The following is a 22,470-nucleotide window of genomic DNA, read 5'->3' as shown; positions in this document are numbered from 1 at the left end:
TTGTGATGGAAAATCTACATGTTGTATTGTTTTGGTCTATATGAATTTAAGTTTTGTTGCTATTCTGTGTAATTTTATATAGTGTCTGCCTTCTGGGCTCCTTTTGGGTCATTTAAAGTGTAAACCGTCAGGGGTAGAGAGATGCATTTTTTATTGCCTGCCCTTTCCTATGTTTCTTGTCTTGTAAATCACCTTCCATGCAATCCTTTGATGTGTGGGCCTGATTTCTCGACCCCCTGGCTAGCGTCAACAAAGCTAGGGGGTCGATGGCACGGCCGCTACCCCCTCCAATGCATTCCCCACAGCTGCAGTTGTAAAGATAACCATCTGGTACACAAAGGCTTTTGGTATTGGGAGACCACCCCCTAATAAACCCAAACGAATAAGAACTCATGGACTTTAGCTACTCGGTGGACTTGTCTGAGCGTACCTTCAGAGAATGAAGTAACACGCAAAGAGAAGCTCCCATCTGGGGCCCCAGATTATTGTAATGTATGCCTGTTATGTTGTTTGTTGATGCATGTTGTGATGTATCTTCGTTCGAACTTTTAATACAAATATATATAACCACTAATTGTCAACAGTATTGTGTGCTTTTTGCATCTAAATATCTCATCTGCTTAGACGCAATATCTGATACAGAAATTGCCACGACAGCGTGCGTGTTTGTGTTGGTGAAAGTTTAAGAAATGTACAACTGTCGGTTCAGCTCTCTGGTGCTCCCTGCTGGCAGTATCACTATACTGTCCTCATGTTTCACAAAAACAGTTTTGAGAGACGTTGTCAGTTTTTGTATGTTGCTTAAATCCTCCAAAGCGGTTGGCAGTAAACATCAGGTCACGGTACGCCACGGAGTCAATGAGCTCGAGTTGAAAAAGAAAAAATTTACAGCACCTGGTATTCCCAGGCGGTCTCCCATCCAAGTACTAACCAGGCCCGACCCTGCTTAGCTTCCGAGATCAGACGAGAACGGGCGTGTTCAGGGTGGTATAGCCGTAAGCAATTATTGCAGGCGCAAAACCAGGTTTTATACAGTAGCACATAAGGAGTGAGAAAGCTGCTGAGGCTCGATGTTACACTCTTACAAAAACAATCATTAGTTAGATATAAACGGCAGTAATTGATTCAGTAGGACTCCTTATCCATGTAAACGATCATTGTGACATCTGAATTCATTAATTATCTGAAATACACTGCGTGTGCGTGTGATGTTAAATGTTTGAACCAAGGTTAACGGTTAAAGTGTCAGAGAATGGGTGGTGATTTTTTGACGTCCTCCCATGATCTGAAGTGAGCGTGCGTGTTTGTGTTGGTGAAAGTTTAAGAAATGTACAACTGTCGGTTCAGCTCTCTGGTGCTCCCTGCTGGCAGTATCACTATACTGTCCTCATGTTTCACAAAAATAGTTTTGAGAGACGTTGTCAGTTTTTGTATGTTGCTTAAATCCTCCAAAGCGGTTGGCAGTAAACATCAGGTCACGGTACGCCACGGTAGGCCACGGAGTCAATGAGCTCGAGTTGAAAAAGAAACAGCTTACAGCACCTGGTATTCCCAGGCGGTCTCCCATCCAAGTACTAACCAGGCCCGACCCTGCTTAGCTTCCGAGATCAGACGAGATCGGGCGTGTTTTTTTTTTATCTTTTTTATTATCAAAAATATATTCAATTTTATACAATTACACATTCATTTATACGTATATCAAATAAAAGTAAATGAAAAACAGTCCCACAAAATAAACCACCCTCAGAAACCGCACAAACAATTAGCTAAACACACTTTCTCTTTTAAATTAAAAATAAGAACAACACAGCAAAAGCAGTATCTTTTCCCGAATACACTTACCCTCGAAATTAAACCGCCCCTCAATCCCAAAGCACAAACCGAACAGCCAAACACAGAATCTTTTAGCCTCGACCATTTACCCACAAAATTAAACCACCCCTCATTCGAAAAAACACACAAAACCAAAATCCCACAAAAAACCCCCCACTCTCCCACCTCCAAAAATAAGCCACCCCCTTTAAACCACCCAAATCAACCCCAAACGGTGCCCTGCTCAGTCATCCATACAATTCCATTCTCATTCACACCACATACTCCCGCGCTCTCTACAAACATACTCACAAACAAAGCCTCGTCCACAACATACAGCATTCGTAAGTGTCTTTTCCATTCATTCACAAACAGCCTCCATGCATCCAACTTTCTCCTTTCATACAGCGCAAAATTGCGTCTGTTAAAAATCGCCCTCCTTGCGAATCCAAAGATCATATTGATCATTTTCCAATTTCTATATTTCCTACTCACTCCCAAGAGTACAGACAATTCCCACCCCCGTTCCACCCAGCAGTCTCCCACACTGCACCCTCCCAGCAGCCCCTTGATTTTTCCCCAGAACTCCACTAGCTCGCAACAATACACAAAAATGTGATTCACGTCTTCATCACCACTTTCACACACCATACACGTCCTCCCATACACTCCCCTGTGCATTTGGTGCAGGATGATGCATGTGAAAATCCTCCTGTGCCTTATCTTGAAATCAAGATCAAATATTGCATGCGGTGTGTGCGGTATGTTGATGTACTTCCACAAAATGTTGGGTGTAATGTCCGGATATGTGTCTGCCCATTTACTCTCACATGTGGGTTTTTGCACTCTATGTGTCAATGCATGCTTATACCAAATCTTTGTCTTGACATCAGTAATGGCGTGTGTCTCCCCCCCCAGGCACAGGAAGATTCCCACCCCATCATCCTGCCCAACCCTCCCCTTATTTCTAAACCCGTCCCCCCATTCACTCATCACACACTCTTCCACTCTCTCCAACACTTTCACAATCACTCCCCTCCTATATGTTATCCCCTTCTCTCTCATTATCCTAATCACTCTTTCTTTATCCCATCTCCCTCCCCTGTCCACTAGATCTCCCACCCGCTTCAGCCCCGCCCTCTCAAGAGCCACGCTCTTGATGACCCCTCCGCCCCCCTGTTTAAAATATGGGCTGGAGAGGAACGGCAGCCTCATCACAGACGCTCTTGACTCGCATACGAGTGTAGTCTTATCAAACAGCAGGAACCACGCGTTGAGCACCTCCTGGAAGAACCGCGGCAGATGTGCGTATGCCGCTGCGTTCTGCGTCTGCAACAAATTGTCATTACTTAAGAGACCAAATGTGCTCAGCCACTGGCTGAAGTGGCCCTTCCAGGCCGCCTCCCGACTTGCATCCCTAAATTTGCCTATCAATTTAGTTCGTAACGCAGTTCTTTTTGCGAGTACGTCCATCAATCCTAGCCCACCCTGATCATTGACCCTTATCAGCGTTCTATGCGCTATACTGGCTGCTTTGCTCCTCCAAATAAAGTCTCTAACGACTTTAGCAATCTTCTGCTCAGCCCAAGTCGGAAGCGCACAAGTGCTCAAGGCATGATTCACCTGCGACAACACTAGAGCATTGGTGACGGCCACCCTTCCCCTCAACAGCAGACCCCTAGCCCTCCACATACTCAGGGTCTTTTGCATACGCCCAATAACATCCTTCCACGTCAAATCATCGCATTCATTCTCATCACTACCAACATACACTCCGAGCACTTTTCTTTGATTCTCCACTACTTTGAATCCCCATTTGTTATCTAGGTCTTTGTTCCTACCCATCCCCATTATTTCAGATTTCTCCATATTAATTTTTGCTCCTGAAGCTCTCTCATACGTTTCTATATGTTTCAACACTATATCCACATCACTCTCACTTTTTACCATTACATTAATATCATCCGCATACTGCATTAAACTAATTTTTCCCTTACCTATTCCACACACTCTTTTGTCATTCAAAATTAAAGCCGCCAACGGCTCCGCCACCATGCTATAGAGCAGTGCTGACATTGGGCAGCCCTGCCTCACTGACCTCTTGACATCGAAAGAGTCAGTCAGAGCACCGTTACACTTAATTTTACTCTTAGCCCCCCCATAGAGCAATCCCACCCACCCCCTTAATTTAGTCCCAAATCCAAGTTTCTCCAGTACCCTCCCCAAAAAATCCTGATCCACCCTATCAAACGCTTTGTTTAAATCAATCCCCAGCCACAATCCTCCCTCCCCTTCCATATCTCTAACTACCTGTTTTATTGTTAATATCGAATCCCCAATGTCCCTCCCCGGAATGCTATACGCTTGAGTTGGACCTATTACTGAGCCTATTACCTCCCTCATTCTATTCGCAAGTATCTTAGCAATAATTTTATAGTCAGTGTTGAGTAGACTGATTGGCCTATAGTTATCAAGATTTTTGTTATCACCCTTATTTTTATAAAAAATCGTAATTATGCCTAATCCCATACTCTCCGGGAGCCAGCCTGTTTTCTCCACATACTTGCAGAGTTTTTCAACCACCGGAGCCAGAATTCCCTTAAAGCCGACGTAAAACTCGGCTGTCAGACCATCACTCCCCGGGCTCTTATTCTTGTTTAGTCCATCAATAGCACTATAAATCTCTTGCACAGAAAATTCACAATCGCACCAAGCACTATCCTCCCTACTTAAAGTCCTCTCCAGTGCCTCTAAGGCCTCTCCCACACTATCCTCATCACATGCATCTTTTTTAAATAAACACTCATAATAATCCCTAACTACTTTTAATATCTCTTCCTTATCAGTTATTATTTGACCACCATTATCTAATACCTCCTTTATCTCCGTTTTATTTTGTTTTTGTTTTTCCAAACCCAGGAAAAAGGCTGTGCTCCTTTCCCCTTCGTACATATATTGTATCCTGCTTCTAATAGCAGCCCCTCTACACTTCGCTACCTCTAAGGCACTCAATTTTTCTTTTAAATCCACATATTTTTCCGTACATATATTACCCTCCTCATCTAACAGTTTAATTTCCTCATTTAGTTGTTTTCTCAAATGAACCTCCTCTGCATTTTCCCTTTTCCTTTTTTCTATACCATACCTGACACATTTGTTTTTAATTCTTATTTTCACACTCTCCCACCACACACTCATATTCGCATCATCATTCCATTCATCCATCGTTCTCTTCAAAAAAAAACCCATGCTCTTCATAAACACAGCATCTCCCAAAAAGCTGGCATTAAAGCACCAAGGCCTCTGGTTGACACTCCCTCCCCTCCCTCCCACCTCTAACCTAATCCCCGCGTGGTCACTCCAGGTATTATTGATGTATTCCACACTCTTAATTAATTTAACATTACCACTTTGTACCAACACAAAGTCAATCCTACTCTGTTTCAGAGTATTAGCAACAAGTTGCCTCCTTGAAAAAACCTTTTCCCACGGGTGTAGGACTCTCCATATGTCTACCAATTGATAGTTCTCCATCAAGTCCCTAAGGGTTTGCCTAGTGCTGTCCCCTTTAAACGTATTGTTACTCGATAAATCAGACCGAGTCAAAATAACATTAAAATCCCCCACAATCATACAGTTAGGGTTGCACCACACATTTAAACCAGCCAAAAAAAACCTCCTCTCCTTCTCCCCATTGGGTGCATGTAAATTAATTATTCTAAGTTCCCTCCCCTCATAAACACAATCAACAACTAACAACCTCCCCTCTAAATCTCTATGAACTAAATTAATCCCCGTTATTTTAGCACTATTAAAACATATTGCCACTCCCCTGGCCCTGGGAGTCCCTTCAGAAAAATAAATCTGGCCTTTCCACTGCTTTCTACTCCTATTCAGTAGGTTGTCATCCCACCTAGTTTCCTGTAAACACAAAATATCAGCTCTTATGTCCAATATGGCATTTCTTTTATATTCAGTTCTCATACCGTTCGCATTCAGGGAAAAAATAACCAAAGCCATAAATAATAAAAATAAAATAAGGAAAAACCAACGAAAAAGAGCCAGCTAGCACAATAACCTTCATCAAAAAAATTAACAAGTTCTTATTCTTCTTCCCACTCCCGTCCGTTTTTTGCCTTGCAGACAGCCTTTTTTTAGCCTCCCTTAGCTCCTCCAAGTCCATGTCACTCCCCGAGCTCCCCTCCCTCACAGTTTCAACAACAAAATCCCCACTCTCCCCCACCTCCTCATTGCCCCAAGTCATTTTAAGTGCAGTTAGCCCCGTTCCATCCCCAAACATTCTTACCCCTTCCTGTTTTTCACCTCTGCCTCTCACGCTCCTGTCTCCCTGCCGCCGCGGCAGGCCCTCGCTCAGCTCTCCCCTCAGGTCCGGGTCCGCAGGCTGGCCCGAGGTGAGCTCCTCCTCCAGCAACGTGGGGAATTCCTCCCCCCCAGAGGCACCGTCCCGGTCCATGCTCGCGCCCATGCCCTCCTCCTCGTCCTCACCACCACCGTCGTCCTGCGCCCCCGGTGCGCCACCATCCAGCTCGCCGCCGTCCCCCTCCGCCTCCACCGCCACCGGGCATATGCAGTCCCTCTCCCTCCTCCGGCACGTCAGACACTTTACCACCCCTGTGGCACACTCCCGGGCGTAGTGGCCCTGGCATCCGCAATTGTGGCAGGTGAAATCCGGGCACTCGCGCAGGATATGGCCAGGCTGCATACAGTTCCTACATACCTTCATCTGTCGGTCGTGGATAACTCTAAAGTATTCAACACCCGTGGCCGTGTTGAATCTAGTGGAATACGGCAAGGATTGCACGAGCTCATTAAATTTCACCCGTACAATCCTTGTTCCGTCCGCTATGTTGGTGCCCGGCCACATCCTCCTCTTAATGGACGAAATCGCCCGGACTCCCCACCCTCTTAGTCTCTCCAGGATTTCCTCGTCCGATATGTATGCTGGCAGGGTGAGAAAGGAAACCACCAGCTCGTCATTGCATAGTTCTCTGGCAATTATCCTTGTATTGTGTACCTTAAAGCCGTCCAGTAGACGGTCCTTCCCCCTCTCTCCACACACCGTCACCTCCAGCTTCCCGAGGGCCAGCACCCTACAAGCCCTTATCTCTCCGCACACAACCGCCATAGCCTTCATTAGTTCTCCAATGGGTATAACATCCCCGCACTGCTCCACGCAAACCGTGAGCCTCCTCTCATACTTGCGCTCTGTCTTCTTTAACCCGTCCGCTGTTTCTCCACCAGCCACCTGCTCTTGCCCGCCTCCAGCCGTCTTGCCGTTTCCATCTCCCCCGCTCCCTCCTTCTCTCCTTTCTCCTCCCGACTCCTCCGCAGCACTCCTTCCTCCTCGCAACCCGCCAACTTCTCCCTTTTTCATTCCGTCCTCCTCCACCTCACGTCCTGCACCATTCTCCGTCCCTCCAGCTCGCCGCCCGCCGGCCCTCATTTCACCCGGTGGCTTCGCCGAAGCTAAGCCCCGGATCGTTCTCGCCTCCACAGTAGCACAAGGAACAAAAAAACTGGAAAAATATATAAATATAAACTCAGGGCGATCCCCCAACAGTCTATGACTGCGGGGGACGAAAAAAAACACAAAATAACTAGGTTGTAAGACCAGATAGCAATACTCCAACAAAACTCTCTCCACCAGAACAAACAATTCACCATGCGGCTGTTCAAAAAACACTACGTACTCCGACACTGTAGGGGGCGTCAGGGTGGTATGGCCGTAAGCAATTAGTGCAGGCGCAAAACCAGGTTTTATACAGTAGCACATAAGGAGTGAGAAAGCTGCTGAGGCTCGACGTTACACTCTTACAAAAACAATCATTAGTTAGATATAAACGGCAGTAATTGATTCAGTAGGACTCCTTATCCATGTAAACGATCATTGTGACATCTGAATTCATTAATTATCTGAAATACACTGCGTGTGCGTGTGATGTTAAATGTTTGAACCAAGGTTAACGGTTAAAGTGTCAGAGAATGGGTGGTGATTTTTTGACGTCCTCCCATGATCTGAAGTGAGCGTGCGTGTTTGTGTTGGTGAAAGTTTAAGAAATGTACAACTGTCGTTTCAGCTCTCTGGTGCTCCCTGCTGGCAGTATCACTATACTGTCCTCATGTTTCACAAAAATAGTTTTGAGAGACGTTGTCAGTTTTTGTATGTTGCTTAAATCCTCCAAAGCGGTTGGCAGTAAACATCAGGTCACGGTACGCCACGGTAGGCCACGGAGGCAATGAGCTCGAGTTGAAAAAGAAAAAGCTTCCAGCACCTGGTATTCCCAGGCGGTCTCCCATCCAAGTACTAACCAGGCCCGACCCTGCTTAGCTTCCGAGATCAGACGAGATCGGGCGTGTTCAGGGTGGTATGGCCGTAAGCAATTAGTGCAGGCGCAAAACCAGGTTTTATACAGTAGCACATAAGGAGTGAGAAAGCTGCTGAGGCTCGACGTTACACTTTTACAAAAACAATCATTAGTTAGATATAAACGGCAGTAATTGATTCAGTAGGACTCCTTATCCATGTAAACGATCATTGTGACATCTGAATTCATTAATTATCTGAAATACACTGCGTGTGCGTGTGATGTTAAATGTTTGAACCAAGGTTAACGGTTAAAGTGTCAGAGAATGGGTGGTGATTTTTTGACGTCCTCCCATGATCTGAAGTGAGCGTGCGTGTTTGTGTTGGTGAAAGTTTAAGAAATGTACAACTGTCGGTTCAGCTCTCTGGTGCTCCCTGCTGGCAGTATCACTATACTGTCCTCATGTTTCACAAAAATAGTTTTGAGAGACGTTGTCAGTTTTTGTATGTTGCTTAAATCCTCCAAAGCGGTTGGCAGTAAACATCAGGTCACGGTACGCCACGGTAGGCCACGGAGGCAATGAGCTCGAGTTGAAAAAGAAAAAGCTTACAGCACCTGGTATTCCCAGGCGGTCTCCCATCCAAGTACTAACCAGGCCCGACCCTGCTTAGCTTCCGAGATCAGACGAGATCGGGCGTGTTTTTTTTTTTTTTTTTTTTTATATTTTTTTTTTTTTATTAAAATTCCGTATTTACAGTAATTTACAATCTTTTACGGTCATAACCAAACACAGTATGACACACAGAAGACATACAGACAGTTGATAATCACAAATGTACGCAACAATCATATAGAGAGGTTAACCCTGATCATACACAACAAACATTTGCGTCGGAGTGGTCTGCCAGGTCCTAACAAGCAGGAAAAACAATGCCCACACTACACACTAAATCCTAACGTCCCTGATTCCGTTACCATGACTAAAGTGCTGTTCCTAACAAAATACTTGTGAAAATCCTCCCCTTCCCATCATTCAGAACCTCCTTCACATTCCCAACCACATCCTCCTTTACAAGTATTGCCACACCACACGATCTTGCCGTCCCACAATTGACGAATAACAGTCCCCTCCATTTCTCCTTGATTTCTGGCATTTTAGCCTGCGTCCAGTTTGTTTCCTGCAGCACTAAAATATCGGATTTAAAATTGATTAACACCTCATCAAACTTCGCCATATTGTTAAGACCGTTGATATTAATTGATGTGAGTGTGACCATTGAAATCAAAAGACACAGAGTGGGTATTACTGTTAAAATCATTTTTTTTTTTTACGTACCCCTTTCTTTTTGAAGTTCCTCTGTTCCTCATCGGAATCAACCCCTCTCCTGCGTCTGACCCTGGGCGCCCTCTCCCTACAAACACCCCAACGCCTCATTCCCAGACTTATTCTCCCTCTCCCTTCCATCAGCCAGTGTGGGGGGGGAAATTATAGGCGCCCATACACGCCAATGAGACGCGTCAGTTGTAGCCTCAATAGTCACAGCACAAGACCCCCAGGCTGCATCTTCCTCTACTGTAGGCCACCCGGGCGCCTGTAAAGAGAGGAGCCCCGCTTGAGAGCTCCTGCCCCCCCCCAACCCTGTGCCCCCATCTCCCCCTGATGCCGGGGCCATTGACACAACCAAATCCACTTCTAGGCTAGCCCCCGTGCCATGTCCCGCCTCGTTCCCCAACTGTCCAGACCCCCGCGGCACCTTGGCTATGCCCTCCGCTGGTGTAGGGTGCCCAGATGCCGGTAGAGAGGAAAGCTCTACTTGAGAGCTTTGCCCCCCGGGCAACCCCGTGCCCCCCACACCCGGGTCCTCCAGCTCAACCTGTAGCTGACTGTCCAAGACTGTCTCCCCGTCAGACAGCTCCCCGTGCTCCATCTCCTCTTCCGCACTCTCTTCCCCTCCACTTCCCTCACTCTCCAACGATACAGCCCTTGAGTCTGGGTCAACTGAGAGGGCACCCCCTCCCACCTGCTCCTCCTTACACACACAATTTTCCTTTCTATTACCACACTCTCTGCATTTAATCACAGCCACACACTCCCTTGCATAGTGCCCCTGCTTCCCGCACTTCCGACAGAGGAAGTCAGGACAGTCCCTCACTATATGTCCAGGCTGGATGCACAATCTACAACACCTTTACTTGTCTGTCATGGATGACACGGAAATATTCAGCACCTTTTCAGTGTCAAAACGTGTGGACCAAGGCAAGGACCGTACTTCCTTGTTAAACTTCACCTTAACAAACCGTGTACCCTCACATATGGTCATCCCAGGCCACTTCCTCCTTGCAATCGGCGAAACTGCCTCCACACCCCAGTCCGCAAGCTTCTTCAGAATCTCCTCATCCGTAATGTACACTGGTAGACTCATAAAGGGACACCACCATCTCATCTGCAGTCAAGTCTTTTGCGACGACGCTGGTCCCCCTTATCCTAAAACCATCCAACAATCGCCTCTTCCCGTTGGGGTGATTCATCGTTACTTCATATTGGTTCAATGAGAGGTAGCGACATCCCAAGACCAATCCACATACACTCTGCATCGCCCTTAGCATCTCAATCATCGGGATTTTCTCCTCTCCCACAAGCTCCACAGCCACAGACAACTCCCTGCTGTAGCTCGGGCCACCATCCGCAACCTTGTCCTCCTTCTCTCTTGTTGCTCTCTCCGCAGTCACCGGTCTCTCCGCCTAGTACGTCCTCCGATGTCCTCTTCGCCACACAACCACCATCCGTCACCGCAGCAGGAGCCGTGTTCCGTTCCATGCCGTCCTCCATTCGAATTTCCGAAACCGCGTGAGACATCGAAAAAAACCGAACTAAAGTATACTAATACTCCCCAAACAGCAAGCTGTCGGGGGAATAAACGACGAGACGAAAAACTAACCAAAAAAATATCTATAAATACTTGATTACCACCAAAAGAATCCTCGCTCCAACACCGTCCTCCTCTCACCACTCAAGCACACCAAACACTTCCTCAATGGGCGTATCACTTCCTCAATGGGCGTGTTCAGGGTGGTATGGCCGTAAGCAATTAGTGCAGGCGCAAAACCAGGTTTTATACAGTAGCACATAAGGAGTGAGAAAGCTGCTGAGGCTCGACGTTACACTTTTACAAAAACAATCATTAGTTAGATATAAACGGCAGTAATTGATTCAGTAGGACTCCTTATCCATGTAAACGATCATTGTGACATCTGAATTCATTAATTATCTGAAATACACTGCGTGTGCGTGTGATGTTAAATGTTTGAACCAAGGTTAACGGTTAAAGTGTCAGAGAATGGGTGGTGATTTTTTGACGTCCTCCCATGATCTGAAGTGAGCGTGCGTGTTTGTGTTGGTGAAAGTTTAAGAAATGTACAACTGTCGGTTCAGCTCTCTGGTGCTCCCTGCTGGCAGTATCACTATACTGTCCTCATGTTTCACAAAAATAGTTTTGAGAGACGTTGTCAGTTTTTGTATGTTGCTTAAATCCTCCAAAGCGGTTGGCAGTAAACATCAGGTCACGGTACGCCACGGAGTCAATGAGCTCGAGTTGAAAAAGAAAAAGCTTACAGCACCTGGTATTCCCAGGCGGTCTCCCATCCAAGTACTAACCAGGCCCGACCCTGCTTAGCTTCCGAGATCAGACGAGATCGGGCGTGTTCAGGGTGGTATGGCCGTAAGCAATTAGTGCAGGCGCAAAACCAGGTTTTATACAGTAGCACATAAGGAGTGAGAAAGCTGCTGAGGCTCGACGTTACACTTTACAAAAACAATCATTAGTTAGATATAAACGGCAGTAATTGATTCAGTAGGACTCCTTATCCATGTAAACGATCATTGTGACATCTGAATTCATTAATTATCTGAAATACACTGCGTGTGCGTGTGATGTTAAATGTTTGAACCAAGGTTAACGGTTAAAGTGTCAGAGAATGGGTGGTGATTTTTTGACGTCCTCCCATGATCTGAAGTGAGCGTGCGTGTTTGTGTTGGTGAAAGTTTAAGAAATGTACAACTGTCGGTTCAGCTCTCTGGTGCTCCCTGCTGGCAGTATCACTATACTGTCCTCATGTTTCACAAAAATAGTTTTGAGAGACGTTGTCAGTTTTTGTATGTTGCTTAAATCCTCCAAAGCGGTTGGCAGTAAACATCAGGTCACGGTACGCCACGGTAGGCCACGGAGTCAATGAGCTCGAGTTGAAAAAGAAAAAGCTTACAGCACCTGGTATTCCCAGGCGGTCTCCCATCCAAGTACTAACCAGGCCCGACCCTGCTTAGCTTCCGAGATCAGACGAGATCGGGCGTGTTCAGGGTGGTATGGCCGTAAGCAATTAGTGCAGGCGCAAAACCAGGTTTTATACAGTAGCACATAAGGAGTGAGAAAGCTGCTGAGGCTCGACGTTACACTTTTACAAAAACAATCATTAGTTAGATATAAACGGCAGTAATTGATTCAGTAGGACTCCTTATCCATGTAAACGATCATTGTGACATCTGAATTCATTAATTATCTGAAATACACTGCGTGTGCGTGTGATGTTAAATGTTTGAACCAAGGTTAACGGTTAAAGTGTCAGAGAATGGGTGGTGATTTTTTGACGTCCTCCCATGATCTGAAGTGAGCGTGCGTGTTTGTGTTGGTGAAAGTTTAAGAAATGTACAACTGTCGGTTCAGCTCTCTGGTGCTCCCTGCTGGCAGTATCACTATACTGTCCTCATGTTTCACAAAAATAGTTTTGAGAGACGTTGTCAGTTTTTGTATGTTGCTTAAATCCTCCAAAGCGGTTGGCAGTAAACATCAGGTCACGGTACGCCACGGTAGGCCACGGAGTCAATGAGCTCGAGTTGAAAAAGAAAAAGCTTACAGCACCTGGTATTCCCAGGCGGTCTCCCATCCAAGTACTAACCAGGCCCGACCCTGCTTAGCTTCCGAGATCAGACGAGATCGGGCGTGTTCAGGGTGGTATGGCCGTAAGCAATTAGTGCAGGCGCAAAACCAGGTTTTATACAGTAGCACATAAGGAGTGAGAAAGCTGCTGAGGCTCGACGTTACACTTTACAAAAACAATCATTAGTTAGATATAAACGGCAGTAATTGATTCAGTAGGACTCCTTATCCATGTAAACGATCATTGTGACATCTGAATTCATTAATTATCTGAAATACACTGCGTGTGCGTGTGATGTTAAATGTTTGAACCAAGGTTAACGGTTAAAGTGTCAGAGAATGGGTGGTGATTTTTTGACGTCCTCCCATGATCTGAAGTGAGCGTGCGTGTTTGTGTTGGTGAAAGTTTAAGAAATGTACAACTGTCGGTTCAGCTCTCTGGTGCTCCCTGCTGGCAGTATCACTATACTGTCCTCATGTTTCACAAAAATAGTTTTGAGAGACGTTGTCAGTTTTTGTATGTTGCTTAAATCCTCCAAAGCGGTTGGCAGTAAACATCAGGTCACGGTACGCCACGGAGTCAATGAGCTCGAGTTGAAAAAGAAAAAGCTTACAGCACCTGGTATTCCCAGGCGGTCTCCCATCCAAGTACTAACCAGGCCCGACCCTGCTTAGCTTCCGAGATCAGACGAGATCGGGCGTGTTCAGGGTGGTATGGCCGTAAGCAATTAGTGCAGGCGCAAAACCAGGTTTTATACAGTAGCACATAAGGAGTGAGAAAGCTGCTGAGGCTCGACGTTACACTTTACAAAAACAATCATTAGTTAGATATAAACGGCAGTAATTGATTCAGTAGGACTCCTTATCCATGTAAACGATCATTGTGACATCTGAATTCATTAATTATCTGAAATACACTGCGTGTGCGTGTGATGTTAAATGTTTGAACCAAGGTTAACGGTTAAAGTGTCAGAGAATGGGTGGTGATTTTTTGACGTCCTCCCATGATCTGAAGTGAGCGTGCGTGTTTGTGTTGGTGAAAGTTTAAGAAATGTACAACTGTCGGTTCAGCTCTCTGGTGCTCCCTGCTGGCAGTATCACTATACTGTCCTCATGTTTCACAAAAATAGTTTTGAGAGACGTTGTCAGTTTTTGTATGTTGCTTAAATCCTCCAAAGCGGTTGGCAGTAAACATCAGGTCACGGTACGCCACGGTAGGCCACGGAGTCAATGAGCTCGAGTTGAAAAAGAAAAAGCTTACAGCACCTGGTATTCCCAGGCGGTCTCCCATCCAAGTACTAACCAGGCCCGACCCTGCTTAGCTTCCGAGATCAGACGAGATCGGGCGTGTTCAGGGTGGTATGGCCGTAAGCAATTAGTGCAGGCGCAAAACCAGGTTTTATACAGTAGCACATAAGGAGTGAGAAAGCTGCTGAGGCTCGACGTTACACTTTTACAAAAACAATCATTAGTTAGATATAAACGGCAGTAATTGATTCAGTAGGACTCCTTATCCATGTAAACGATCATTGTGACATCTGAATTCATTAATTATCTGAAATACACTGCGTGTGCGTGTGATGTTAAATGTTTGAACCAAGGTTAACGGTTAAAGTGTCAGAGAATGGGTGGTGATTTTTTGACGTCCTCCCATGATCTGAAGTGAGCGTGCGTGTTTGTGTTGGTGAAAGTTTAAGAAATGTACAACTGTCGGTTCAGCTCTCTGGTGCTCCCTGCTGGCAGTATCACTATACTGTCCTCATGTTTCACAAAAATAGTTTTGAGAGACGTTGTCAGTTTTTGTATGTTGCTTAAATCCTCCAAAGCGGTTGGCAGTAAACATCAGGTCACGGTACGCCACGGTAGGCCACGGAGTCAATGAGCTCGAGTTGAAAAAGAAAAAGCTTACAGCACCTGGTATTCCCAGGCGGTCTCCCATCCAAGTACTAACCAGGCCCGACCCTGCTTAGCTTCCGAGATCAGACGAGATCGGGCGTGTTCAGGGTGGTATGGCCGTAAGCAATTAGTGCAGGCGCAAAACCAGGTTTTATACAGTAGCACATAAGGAGTGAGAAAGCTGCTGAGGCTCGACGTTACACTTTTACAAAAACAATCATTAGTTAGATATAAACGGCAGTAATTGATTCAGTAGGACTCCTTATCCATGTAAACGATCATTGTGACATCTGAATTCATTAATTATCTGAAATACACTGCGTGTGCGTGTGATGTTAAATGTTTGAACCAAGGTTAACGGTTAAAGTGTCAGAGAATGGGTGGTGATTTTTTGACGTCCTCCCATGATCTGAAGTGAGCGTGCGTGTTTGTGTTGGTGAAAGTTTAAGAAATGTACAACTGTCGGTTCAGCTCTCTGGTGCTCCCTGCTGGCAGTATCACTATACTGTCCTCATGTTTCACAAAAATAGTTTTGAGAGACGTTGTCAGTTTTTGTATGTTGCTTAAATCCTCCAAAGCGGTTGGCAGTAAACATCAGGTCACGGTACGCCACGGTAGGCCACGGAGGCAATGAGCTCGAGTTGAAAAAGAAAAAGCTTACAGCACCTGGTATTCCCAGGCGGTCTCCCATCCAAGTACTAACCAGGCCCGACCCTGCTTAGCTTCTGAGATCAGACGAGATCGGGCGTGTTTTTTTTTTTAATCTTTTTTATTATCAAAAATATATTCAATTTTATACAATTACGCATTCATTTATACATATATCAAATAAAAGTAAATGAAAAACTGCCCACAAATTAAACCACAAACCGCACAAACAATTAACTAAACACACTTTCTCTTTTAAATTAAAAATAAGAACCACACAGCAAAAACAGTATCTTTTCCCAAATACACTTACCCTCGAAATTAAACCGCCCCTCAGTCCCAAAGCACAAACCGAACAGCCCAAACCCAGAATTTTTAACCTCGAACATTTACCCACAAAATTAAACCACCCCTCATTCGAAAAAAACACACAAAACCAAAATCCCACACAAAACTCCCTCGCTCTCCCACCTCCAAAATTATGCCACCCCCTTTAAACCACCCAAATCAACCCCAAACGGTGCCCTGCTCAGTCATCCATACAATTCCATTCTCATTCACACCACATACTCCCGCACTCTCTACAAACATACTCACAAACAAAGCCTCGTCCACAACATACAGCATTCGTAAGTGTCTTTTCCATTCATTCACAAACAGCCTCCATGCATCCAACTTTCTCCTTTCATACAGCGCAAAATTGCGCCTGTTAAAAATCGCCCTCCTTGCAAATCCAAAGATCATATTGATCATTTTCCAATTTCTATATTTCCTACTCACTCCCAAGAGTACAGACAATTCCCACCCCCGTTCCACCCAGCAGTCTCCCACACTGCACCCTCCCAGCAGCCCCTTGATTTTTCCCCAGAATTCCACTAGCTCGCAACAATACACAAAAATGTGATTCACGTCTTCATCCCCACTTTCACACACCATACACGTCCTCCCATACACTCCCCTGTGCATTTGGTGCAGGATGATGCATGTGAAAATCCTCCTGTGCCTTATCTTGAAATCAAGATCAAATATTGCATGCGGTGTGTGCGGTATGTTAATGTACTTCCACAAAATGTTGGGTGTAATGTCCGGATATGTGTCTGCCCATTTACTCTCACATGTGGGTTTTTGCACTCTATGTGTCAATGCATGCTTGTACCAAATCTTTGTCTTGACATCAGTAATGGCGTGTGACTCCCCCCCCAGGCACAGGAAGATTCCCACCCATCATCCTGCCCAACCCTCCCCTTATTTCTAAACCCGTCCCCCCATTCACTCATCACACACTCTTCCACTCTCTCCAACACTTTCACAATCACTCCCCTCCTATATGTTATCCCCTTCTCTCTCATTATCCTAATCACTCTTTCTTTATCCCATCTCCCTCCCCTGTCGACTAGATCTCCCACCCGCTTCAGCCCCGCCCTCTCAAGAGCCACGCTCTTGATGACCCCTCCGCCCCCCTGTTTAAAATATGGGCTGGAGAGGAAAGGTAGCCTCATCACAGACGCTCTTGACTCGCATACGAGTGTAGTCTTATCAAACAGCAGGAACCACGCGTTGAGCACCTCCTGGAAGAACCGCGGCAGATGTGCATATGCCGCTGCGTTCTGCGTCTGCAACAAATTGTCATCACTTAAGAGACCAAATGTGCTCAGCCACTGGCTGAAGTGGCCCTTCCAGGCCGCCTCCCGACTTGCATCCCTAAATTTGCCTATCAATTTAGTTCGTAACGCAGTTCTTTTTGCGAGTACGTCCATCAATCCTAGCCCACCCTGATCATTGACCCTTATCAGCGTTCTATGCGCTATACTGGCTGCTTTGCTCCTCCAAATAAAGTCTCTAACGACTTTGGCAATCTTCTGCTCAGCCCAAGTCGGAAGCGCACAAGTGCTCAAGGCATGATTCACCTGCGACAACACTAGAGCATTGGTGACGGCCACCCTTCCCCTCAACAGCAGACCCCTAGCCCTCCACATACTCAGGGTCTTTTGCATACGCCCAATAACATCCTTCCACGTCAAATCATCGCATTCATTCTCATCACTACCAACATACACTCCGAGCACTTTTCTTTGATTCTCCACTACTTTGAATCCCCATTTGTTATCTAGGTCTTTGTTCCTACCCATCCCCATTATTTCAGATTTCTCCATATTAATTTTTGCTCCTGAAGCTCTCTCATACGTTTCTATATGTTTCAACACTATATCCACATCACTCTCACTTTTTACCATTACATTAATATCATCCGCATACTGCATTAAACTAATTTTTCCCTTACCTATTCCACACACTCTTTTGTCATTCAAAATTAAAGCCGCCAACGGCTCCGCCACCATGCTATAGAGCAGTGCTGACATTGGGCAGCCCTGCCTCACTGACCTCTTGACATCGAAAGAGTCAGTCAGAGCACCGTTACACTTAATTTTACTCTTAGCCCCCCCATAGAGCAATCCCACCCACCCCCTTAATTTAGTCCCAAATCCAAGTTTCTCCAGTACCCTCCCCAAAAAATCCTGATCCACCCTATCAAACGCTTTGTTTAAATCAATCCCCAGCCACAATCCTCCCTCCCCTTCCATATCTCTAACTACCTGTTTTATTGTTAATATCGAATCCCCAATGTCCCTCCCCGGAATGCTATACGCTTGAGTTGGACCTATTACTGAGCCTATTACCTCCCTCATTCTATTCGCAAGTATCTTAGCAATAATTTTATAGTCAGTGTTGAGTAGACTGATTGGCCTATAGTTATCAAGATTTTTGTTATCACCCTTATTTTTATAAAAAATCGTAATTATGCCTAATCCCATACTCTCCGGGAGCCAGCCTGTTTTCTCCACATACTTGCAGAGTTTTTCAACCACCGGAGCCAGAATTCCCTTAAAGCCGACGTAAAACTCGGCTGTCAGACCATCACTCCCCGGGCTCTTATTCTTGTTTAGTCCATCAATAGCACTATAAATCTCTTGCACAGAAAATTCACAATCGCACCAAGCACTATCCTCCCTACTTAAAGTCCTCTCCAGTGCCTCTAAGGCCTCTCCCACACTATCCTCATCACATGCATCTTTTTTAAATAAACACTCATAATAATCCCTAACTACTTTTAATATCTCTTCCTTATCAGTTATTATTTGACCACCATTATCTAATACCTCCTTTATCTCCGTTTTATTTTGTTTTTGTTTTTCCAAACCCAGGAAAAAGGCTGTGCTCCTTTCCCCTTCGTACATATATTGTATCCTGCTTCTAATAGCAGCCCCTCTACACTTCGCTACCTCTAAGGCACTCAATTTTTCTTTTAAATCCACATATTTTTCCGTACATATATTACCCTCCTCATCTAACAGTTTAATTTCCTCATTTAGTTGTTTTCTCAAATGAACCTCCTCTGCATTTTCCCTTTTCCTTTTTTCTATACCATACCTGACACATTTGTTTTTAATTCTTATTTTCACACTCTCCCACCACACACTCATATTCGCATCATCATTCCATTCATCCATCGTTCTCTTCAAAAAAAAACCCATGCTCTTCATAAACACAGCATCTCCCAAAAAGCTGGCATTAAAGCACCAAGGCCTCTGGTTGACACTCCCTCCCCTCCCTCCCACCTCTAACCTAATCCCCGCGTGGTCACTCCAGGTATTATTGATGTATTCCACACTCTTAATTAATTTAACATTACCACTTTGTACCAACACAAAGTCAATCCTACTCTGTTTCAGAGTATTAGCAACAAGTTGCCTCCTTGAAAAAACCTTTTCCCACGGGTGTAGGACTCTCCATATGTCTACCAATTGATAGTTCTCCATCAAGTCCCTAAGGGTTTGCCTAGTGCTGTCCCCTTTAAACGTATTGTTACTCGATAAATCAGACCGAGTCAAAATAACATTAAAATCCCCCACAATCATACAGTTAGGGTTGCACCACACATTTAAACCAGCCAAAAAAACCCTCCTCTCCTTCTCCCCATTGGGTGCATGTAAATTAATTATTCTAAGTTCCCTCCCCTCATAAACACAATCAACAACTAACAACCTCCCCTCTAAATCTCTATGAACTAAATTAATCCCCGTTATTTTAGCACTATTAAAACATATTGCCACTCCCCTGGCCCTGGGAGTCCCTTCAGAAAAATAAATCTGGCCTTTCCACTGCTTTCTACTCCTATTCAGTAGGTTGTCATCCCACCTAGTTTCCTGTAAACACAAAATATCAGCTCTTATGTCCAATATGGCATTTCTTTTATATTCAGTTCTCATACCGTTCGCATTCAGGGAAAAAATAACCAAAGCCATAAATAATAAAAAATAAAATAAGGAAAAACCAACGAAAAAGAGCCAGCTAGCACAATAACCTTCATCAAAAAAATTAACAATTCTTATTCTTCTTCCCACTCCCCTCCGTCTTTTGCTTTGCGGACATCCTTTTTTCGCCTCCCTTAGCTCCTCCATGTCCATATCACTCCCCGAGCTCCCCTCCCTCACAGTATTATCCACAAAATCCCCACTCTCACCCACCTCATCATTGCCCCAAGTCATTTTAAGTACAGTTTTCCCCGTCCCATCCCCAAACATTCTTACCCCTTCCCGTCTTTCACCTCTGCCTCTCACGCTCCTGTCTCCCTGCCGCCGCGGCAGGCCCTCGCTCCGCTCTCCCCTCAGGTCCGCAGGCTGGCCCGAGGTGAGCTCCTCCTCCAGCAACGTGGGGAATTCCTCCCCCCCAGAGGCACCGTCCCGGTCCATGCTCGCGCCCATGCCCTCCTCCTCGTCCTCACCACCACCGTCATCCGGCGCCCCCGGTTCGTCACCATCCAGCTCGCCGCCGTCCCCCTCCGCCTCCACCGCCACCGGGCATATGCAGTCCCTCTCCCTCCTCCGGCACGTCAGACACTTTACCACCCCTGTGGCACACTCCCGGGCGTAGTGGCCCTGGCATCCGCAATTGTGGCAGGTGAAATCCGGGCACTCGCGCAGGATATGGCCAGGCTGCATACAGTTCCTACATACCTTCATCTGTCGGTCGTGGATAACTCTAAAGTATTCAACACCCGTGGCCGTGTTGAATCTAGTGGAATACGGCAAGGATTGCACGAGCTCATTAAATTTCACCCGTACAATCCTTGTTCCTTCCGCTATGTGGTGCCCGGCCACATCCTCCTCTTAATGGACGAAAGCGCCCGGACTCCCCACCCTCTTAGTCTCTCCAGGATTTCCTCGTCAGATATGTATGCTGGCAGGGTGAGAAAGGAAACCACCAGCTCGTCATTGCATAGTTCTCTGGCAATATCCTTGTATTGTGTACCTTAAAGCCGTCCAGCAGACGGTCCTTCCCCCTCTCTCCGCACACCGTCACCTCCAGCTTCCCGAGGGCCAGCACCCTACAGGCCCTGATTTCTCCGCACACGACCGCCATAGCCTTCATTAATTCTCCTATGGGTATAACGTCCCCGCACTGCTCCACGCAAACCGTGAGCCTCCTCTCATACATGCGCTCTACCTTCTTAATCCCGTCCACTGTTTCTCCACCAGCCACCTGCTCTTGCCCGCCTCCAGCCGCCTTGCCGTTCCCATCTCCCCCGCTCTCTCCTTCTCTCCTTTCTCCTCCCGACTCCTCCGCAACACTCCTTCCTCCTCGCAACCCGCCAGCTTTTCCGTCCTCCTCCACCTCAAGTCCTGCTCCATTCACCGTCCCTCCAGCTCGCTGCCCGCCGGCACTCATTTCGCCCGGTGGCTTCGCCGAAGCTAGGCCCCGGATCATTCTCGCCTCCACCGTTGCAAACAAACAAAAACGACTGGAAAAGTATATATAATATAAACTCAGGGCGATCCCCCAACAGTCTATGACTGCGGGGGACGAAAAAAAACACAAAATAACTAGGTTGTTAGACCAGATAGCAACACTCCACAAACTCTCTCCACCAGAACAAACAATTCACCATGCGGCTGTCAAAAAAACACTACGTACTCCGACACTGTAGGGGGCGTCAGGGTGGTATGGCCGTAAGCAATTAGTGCAGGCGCAAAACCAGGTTTTATACAGTAGCACATAAGGAGTGAGAAAGCTGCTGAGGCTCGACGTTACACTCTTACAAAAACAATCATTAGTTAGATATAAACGGCAGTAATTGATTCAGTAGGACTCCTTATCCATGTAAACGATCATTGTGACATCTGAATTCATTAATTATCTGAAATACACTGCGTGTGCGTGTGATGTTAAATGTTTGAACCAAGGTTAACGGTTAAAGTGTCAGAGAATGGGTGGTGATTTTTTGACGTCCTCCCATGATCTGAAGTGAGCGTGCGTGTTTGTGTTGGTGAAAGTTTAAGAAATGTACAACTGTCGGTTCAGCTCTCTGGTGCTCCCTGCTGGCAGTATCACTATACTGTCCTCATGTTTCACAAAAATAGTTTTGAGAGACGTTGTCAGTTTTTGTATGTTGCTTAAATCCTCCAAAGCGGTTGGCAGTAAACATCAGGTCACGGTACGCCACGGTAGGCCACGGAGGCAATGAGCTCGAGTTGAAAAAGAAAAAGCTTACAGCACCTGGTATTCCCAGGCGGTCTCCCATCCAAGTACTAACCAGGCCCGACCCTGCTTAGCTTCCGAGATCAGACGAGATCGGGCGTGTTCAGGGTGGTATGGCCGTAAGCAATTAGTGCAGGCGCAAAACCAGGTTTTATACAGTAGCACATAAGGAGTGAGAAAGCTGCTGAGGCTTGACGTTACACTTTTACAAAAACAATCATTAGTTAGATATAAACGGCAGTAATTGATTCAGTAGGACTCCTTATCCATGTAAACGATCATTGTGACATCTGAATTCATTAATTATCTGAAATACACTG

At 45.9% G+C, this 22,470-nt stretch overlaps 9 non-coding genes across 9 annotated transcripts; all 9 read right to left on the bottom strand.

Moving 5' to 3' along the window:
* Positions 1-882: 882 nt before the first annotated feature.
* LOC130389858 (5S ribosomal RNA) lies at positions 883-1,001 on the bottom strand. Its single transcript, XR_008896644.1, has one exon. It is a non-coding gene; the product is annotated as a 5S ribosomal RNA (ribosomal RNA).
* Positions 1,002-8,093: 7,092 nt separating this feature from the next.
* Positions 8,094-8,212, bottom strand: LOC130389840 (5S ribosomal RNA). Its single transcript, XR_008896626.1, has one exon. It is a non-coding gene; the product is annotated as a 5S ribosomal RNA (ribosomal RNA).
* Positions 8,213-11,744: 3,532 nt separating this feature from the next.
* On the bottom strand, positions 11,745-11,863 carry LOC130389958 (5S ribosomal RNA). Its single transcript, XR_008896733.1, has one exon. It is a non-coding gene; the product is annotated as a 5S ribosomal RNA (ribosomal RNA).
* A 528-nt stretch (positions 11,864-12,391) lies between these two features.
* Positions 12,392-12,510, bottom strand: LOC130389957 (5S ribosomal RNA). The gene has a single exon (XR_008896732.1). It is a non-coding gene; the product is annotated as a 5S ribosomal RNA (ribosomal RNA).
* Positions 12,511-13,039: 529 nt separating this feature from the next.
* Positions 13,040-13,158, bottom strand: LOC130389955 (5S ribosomal RNA). Its single transcript, XR_008896731.1, has one exon. It is a non-coding gene; the product is annotated as a 5S ribosomal RNA (ribosomal RNA).
* A 518-nt stretch (positions 13,159-13,676) lies between these two features.
* Positions 13,677-13,795, bottom strand: LOC130389954 (5S ribosomal RNA). Its single transcript, XR_008896730.1, has one exon. It is a non-coding gene; the product is annotated as a 5S ribosomal RNA (ribosomal RNA).
* A 528-nt stretch (positions 13,796-14,323) lies between these two features.
* On the bottom strand, positions 14,324-14,442 carry LOC130389953 (5S ribosomal RNA). The gene has a single exon (XR_008896729.1). It is a non-coding gene; the product is annotated as a 5S ribosomal RNA (ribosomal RNA).
* Positions 14,443-14,971: 529 nt separating this feature from the next.
* LOC130389952 (5S ribosomal RNA) lies at positions 14,972-15,090 on the bottom strand. The gene has a single exon (XR_008896728.1). It is a non-coding gene; the product is annotated as a 5S ribosomal RNA (ribosomal RNA).
* Positions 15,091-22,156: 7,066 nt separating this feature from the next.
* On the bottom strand, positions 22,157-22,275 carry LOC130389951 (5S ribosomal RNA). Its single transcript, XR_008896727.1, has one exon. It is a non-coding gene; the product is annotated as a 5S ribosomal RNA (ribosomal RNA).
* Between the last annotated feature and the right edge of the window lie 195 nt (positions 22,276-22,470).

Source organism: Gadus chalcogrammus, chromosome 9 (genome assembly GCF_026213295.1).
Source record: "Gadus chalcogrammus isolate NIFS_2021 chromosome 9, NIFS_Gcha_1.0, whole genome shotgun sequence".
Taxonomy (NCBI): Eukaryota; Metazoa; Chordata; class Actinopteri; order Gadiformes; family Gadidae; genus Gadus; species Gadus chalcogrammus.
The sequence above is the reverse complement of the archived record's forward strand: the minus strand, read 5'-3'. Positions and strand labels throughout refer to the sequence as shown.